Here is a 6,050-nt window from a genome sequence, read left to right on the forward strand (position 1 = left end):
GAAGCCAAATATGACCATTGCTAGGGTTGCCCAACGGGTGTGTCCCTGTTCTTCCCACTCCTCACAGAAGTCCCCAAGTTAACAAAAGCAGCTGCCACTCATTGAGCCACCATATCGCAGGCGATTTAAGTATGTCATCTTATTTAATCTTACCCACCCAGGACAAGATGTCTTATTATCCCCATCCCCTAGAGAAGGCCGTGAGGCTCAAGGAAGTTAAGTGACTTCCTTTGGTCACACAGCTCGTAAGTAGCACAGCCAGGATTGAACCCAGGGCTGATGACAAGGGCCTTGGCCTTCCTACCACCACTCTAATGCTTGCTTCATGTCCTGGAATGTTCCCGAGGTAAAAGAGATGTGGCCTAGCGATCCCTAGAGGCTATTGGCCAGCTCTTGGCCTGACCTGGCCCTTCCGGTCCCGTAGGCTCAGCTCTAATGACACCTCCTACTGGAAGCCTTCCTTATCCTACTGGCCACGGCACTGGCCACTGTCTGGACTTCTCTAGCACCTTGTTTGGCGTGGTTGTCTTTTGGAGCGTCTCGCCTTCGGTAATAAATTGGTGACAGTGTGATTTGATCCATGGTAGTGGGTGGGCCGGCTGAGGCAGCATACTTCTGGCCGGTCTGCTTGGCATTGTCACAGAAAGAATCTCACGTAATTGCTCAATTATGGGAAGAGGTAATGAGGTCCATTTTAGGTGCAGAAACTCAGGCTCAGAAGGGTGATGTGACTCGTTCAAGAAGGCCCAGCAAAGAGGCAGCGCTGACACTCAGATCTAGGTCTGGAAACTGAGCCTTGGGCTCTTTTTAGCACATGCAGCCATTGACCAGGAAGCAGGTGGCCAGAGGTTCCCAAGGTTCCTGAGGTGGGTGGCTGCAGGCAAGAGAGTGTGGGGACACTGTACTGGGACGCCCGATTGGCCAGACAGCGAGAATTACTCACTTCCGGCAGCAGGTGGCAGTATGGGCAAGAGAATGGTTACCCATCTTGGATCAGCCGCCAGTTCTTATATTTGGGACACCTGTGGACTTCGAGCTGGGGTACGCCTGTCCTGGGATTTTTATTTTAAATTTTGATGTTTTGTTCATCACGGATTTTTTTGTATTAATTTTTATTTTTACAAATATCTCATTCAAGCATTATGTATCATGATTACTGAGGGGTTTTTTTTGGTGCTTCCTTTAATTTTGTACCCCAGGTGAGTGTGTCACTAGTTCTGGCCCTGGCTCAGAGGCACAAAATTGGGAGAATTTCCCAGGGTGTATATGAACAATGATAAGGAATCAGTTTCTAGATCATCAACTTCTGTGTTGCTCCACTAGGTTGAGGCCTCTTTCACAATCACCTTTTCCCCCTTTGCCTTGGTGTGTTGCCTTCGCAACAATTTGAAATATTGGTGTAGGTGTCGAAGAAGCAGAGACTGGGGGAACACTCCTTTTGCAAGGGTTCCAATAGGCGGCACTTTGACCTGTCCCCGAGGAGGTCAAGTGTTAAGAGACATCACTCTTCAGTCCCACCAATTATCTGATCAACGTTTCTCAACATTTACAGCTCTAAAAGTGAAAACTTGAATTACTGATGCAGAGCTCTGCTTCATTTTATGATGAATGAACCAATTAAAAAAGAAAAATCCATGTTTATAAAAATAGACACTAGACCTGTGATGTTTTGCTCAGCTGTGTGCTAACAGTGAATGGGTTGAGAGGATGCTGGCAAAATGTTTGAAGAGCACTGACCTAAACCCTTCCTCTGAGAACAATGTATTTGAAAGGTGAGTGGCTCTCGCCCTGGCCGGGTAGCTCAGTTGGTTGGAGCATTGTCCCGATACATCAAAGTTGTGAGTTCGATCCCCAATCAGGGCACATACAAGAATCAACCATTGAATGCATAAATAAGTAGAACAACAAATCTCTCTCTCTCTCTCTATTGCTCTCTCTCTCTCTCCCTCATCAATAAAAATAAAGCCACACACAAAGAAAGATGTCCCTCCACTGATGTGTCCTTGATGCCTTAAACCTCTCCAGTGGTTCTCAACCTTCTGGCCCTTTAAATACAGTTCCTCCCTCATGTTGTGACCCAACCATAAAATTATTTTCGTTGCTACTTAGTAACTGTAATGTTGCTACTGTTATGAATCGTCATGTAAATATCTGATATACAGGATGGTCTTAGGCGACCCCTGTGAAAGGGTCGTTCGACTGCCAAAGGGGTCGTGACCCACAGGTTGAGAACCGCTGCTTTGGGCACTTTCTTCCTTTAATTTTGGCTTTGCTAAGAGAACATGGAGATATTAATAAAAGGAGCAATGTGTATGCTCCTAAGGTGTGCTGGGCCAGACCCAGAAGGCCCTTACCATGTCCAGAAATTATCTCATTTAATACTCATAATAACCTAGGAGACTGGTATTACTAAACCGATTTTATAATTGAGGACAATGAGGTAGAGAGAGGTTAATTTTTCAAAAAACATCCATCCATGCGGCTGGAATTCCATCATAGGTCTGTTGAGTTCCAAAGCCCATATCCCATCTGTTATATACATTAAATCCTTGAAGCTTGAACGTTTCCAGATGCTTCCTGATGTGTGAAAGGTTTGTAAAAGGGAGTTGATAGTGGTGTGTATTGGTGTGTATAATACTTGTGATTGGTGGCAGGGGCTCCTGTAAAAACACATTTTTTCCTTCCAGATTTCCTTGGGCTATTTCTGAAGCCTGATGCTAGGTTCTGTGTCGCCTGCCTTTCATGGGTGACTCCTTTATGAGCATCGTTTATGAACCTATCAAGCTAAGAATCATGGCACAGCCTACAAAACAACGAACCAGTTTCCCCACTAGAATGCACTGGTGTGTCATGCATTGTGAGGACACAGCCAGCGAGAAACATCTCCAAGGCCAATGCCATCTTCAGGCGAAAGAACTAAGGCACACAGGAAGGCTGATGGCCAGTGAGGGGAAGCAGAGTTTGCCAAAATATGCCTCTTGGAAACATGGGTTATTTTAAGCTGTTTTTTTAAGACTGTCCCCACGCTTCAAGGAATTCATCTAGAAAAACCTGCCTAAAGAAAGGGAGCATCAAAATATGACCTAAGTGTAGCAGACGGGGAAGAATCTAGAAGGGCTCCCCTCTGTGTCCCGCTGGTGGGCCAGATGCTTGCTCTCACTCTTCTACCTGTGAGCTGCCCACCTTCCTCTGCAGTCCCAGACCCTGGCCTCCCTCTTAGTCCAGAATGTTATATATAGGCCTCAACTGCCCCCTTTGTCCTGGAGTCCCATATTCTCAGGGAACTCACCTACATGCCTATGTAAGGAACTTTCCCCAGTGATTATTAAGTTTGTCCTGCAAGGTTTCAGCTTGCACAGTTGTTTTTCAAGTCCCCAAACGACTGTGACTGTGGAGAGCGGCTACAGTGTTTGGACAGGTTCAAGCCTCAGACTGATGAGAGGGTGCTGGTCCTCTCGTGGCAAAGCCACGTGCAAGTCCTCGCTTGGAGGGCAAAGCCCTCCCAGCACAATTGCAGCCGAAGGCTGTTTGTAAGCTTGACCTTATGGTGCGAACCTATAGTTCCACGTGCCTGAATGATGTGGGCTTGATAGATTTCAGGTGCATGTAATTGAGTAGGTTCAAAACCCACAAGAAGGTTGTAACCATCTTGACCACGCCCTTACTTTCCCTCGTGGAAACTGGCTATAAAATAAAGGCTCGGCTTGTAGTGCGTGGCGCTGGCTCTCCATCAGAGGAGGCAGTGTCCCAGCCAGACCCGGCTTTCTTCTCTTTTCTCAATCCTTCACTGCCCACTCTCAGGCTCACTGAACCTGGCTGTGCCGGCTCGGCACATGTGACTCCTGTATTGACAGAGATATGGGAGTGATCAGCGGGCATTCCAAGGCCGGCCAGGAGCACCGAAGGGCAGGAGGGCCAGGGGGCACCACGGAAAGCCCTCTCTGTGTGGAGGACGCAGCCACACACAGTGTGTGGCCCGGAGCACAGAGCTGCCTATGCCCCGCCTCCAGAGCCTGCAGGTGCTCCCGCTGGGTGAGCCCAGTTGGAAGGCAGCTCGCAGCAGGTCCAGACGATGCCGTCTTGGATCCCTGTCGGCGCCTAGCTGTCTCACTGTCTACTGACCACACCTTCCTCCCTTCCCTTGACACAAAAGATGCCTGAATTTGGGGCTTTCTTAAGAGGGATCTGAGGATTAGTTCTCCCATCTTCTCAGTTGGCACCTTCCCAATCAATAAACCTTTCCTAATTCCAAACTCTGGCGTATTGATTGTTGGCCTTTCTTTTGAAGCATTAGGCACTCGAACCTTGTACCTGTAACAGTCCCTGTCCCTGGGGGTCCCCCCTCGAAGCCCATTTAAGTCAGCCGTGCTGCCTGACTCCTTGTAAGAGGATGGAGAGGATCAGCAGGGCAGTTTCTCGCCCTCAGCACTACCGACGACCTGGGCAGGATCGTTCTCCGTTCCGGGGGCTCTTCTGTGCTTTGTAAGATGTTTAGTAGCACCTCAGCCTCTACCCACTAGGCGCCAGCTGTGACAGCTAAACTGTCTGCAGACAGCCCCGGCCACGTGGCTCCGTTGGTTGGAGCATCCTCCTGTACACCAAAAGGTGGCGGGTTCGATCCTTGGTCGGGGCACATGTGGAGGCAACCTACCGATGTTTCTCTCTCAATTTAAAAAAATACTTTAAACATTAAATAAAAATGCAGAAATGACCAAACGTTCCCTGGTGAAGCAAAATCGACCCCCTACTTTACCCCCCTGTTGAGAAGTTGAGAAACAACTAGGGCCAGGGGCCTGTGAAGCAGGAACAGGAAGTGCAAAAAGTATTGGTTGAGACAGACTTTGATGTTTCAAATTCCAAATCGGCCAATTCACATGCCTTACAAAGAAACCGTATTTCCCAAACCAAAATTCAGGACACATGACTTAACAGAGTTTGATTTTTAATCTCCTCTATGAATTGATTTATTCACCAGCAGTATACAGCTCCCGTTACCTTTGTATAGGGTTTTCCTTCCCCCACCCTTTTTTAATCCTCACCTGAGGATATTTTTTCATTGAGTTTTAGGGGGAGTGGAAGGGAGGGAGGGAAACAATGATTTTTAGAGAGTGTGGAAGGGAGGAAGGGGAGGAGGGAGGGAAACATCAATGTGGGAGAGAAACATCGTTTGGTTGCCTCCCGGGTGCACCCCAAGCAAGGCCAGGGATCGAACCTGCAACTCAGGAACCGGGCCCTTTGGTCTGAGGGACGCTCTAACCAATGAGCACCACCGGCCAGGGCTCTCTTCCCCCTTGTATCCTCCACAGGCGTTTCCCTTAATAAAATTCTTGCATGTCTAATCCCCTCTTGGCTCTGCTTCTAGGAAAACTTGAGCTGGTTCGAAGACTCAAAGCGAGTGGTACCAGCAGTTGAATCGGGGCTGGGAGGGAGGTGCTCAGATGCTGCGAGAAAACCTGCTGCAAGGAGCAGAGTTGACTGACAGCTCGGCGGCCACCCCGCCCGCCCGGCTACCGGGGACACAGGCCAGCCTTTCCCTGTTGGCACCTGGGCAATGACCGAGCAAGGCAGGGGCATCGGAGCTGCGCTACGCCCGCCTGCCTGCCTGCCTGGCTGCACTAGGTGCCTCCCCAGTGGCCAGGACAAGGTTTTCTCAGAATTGCACTGCCCTCTGAGGTTCTCCTGCCCAGTCCCTCCCCCCTACCCCCCACCTCCGTCTCTGCACTCAGATGCTCCCGGCTGTTGAATCTTCTCCCAATTCTTCCCCCAATAAATCTCTTGCACTTCAAATCCCATTTTGCTGCCTGGAACATTACATCCAAGGTAGTAAGACAGTCGTATTACTTAAAATCGGGACGGACCAGAAAATTGCACTGTCCGGTCACACTACCTATGTTTCCCAAGAGAGTGGCTTGTGAGGATTGTCTATATTAAGAACGGCCACTTCTTACTGCCTTCCCCACCCCAGTCCCTGGAACTTCCTCCAATAATTCAGAAGCGACCTGCACACCAATGTTATCCCAATTCCTCTTCCCCCCCGCCCCCAAAACCCC

Source organism: Myotis davidii, unplaced genomic scaffold (assembly GCF_000327345.1).
Source record: "Myotis davidii unplaced genomic scaffold, ASM32734v1 scaffold81, whole genome shotgun sequence".
NCBI classification, from domain to species: domain Eukaryota; kingdom Metazoa; phylum Chordata; class Mammalia; order Chiroptera; family Vespertilionidae; genus Myotis; species Myotis davidii.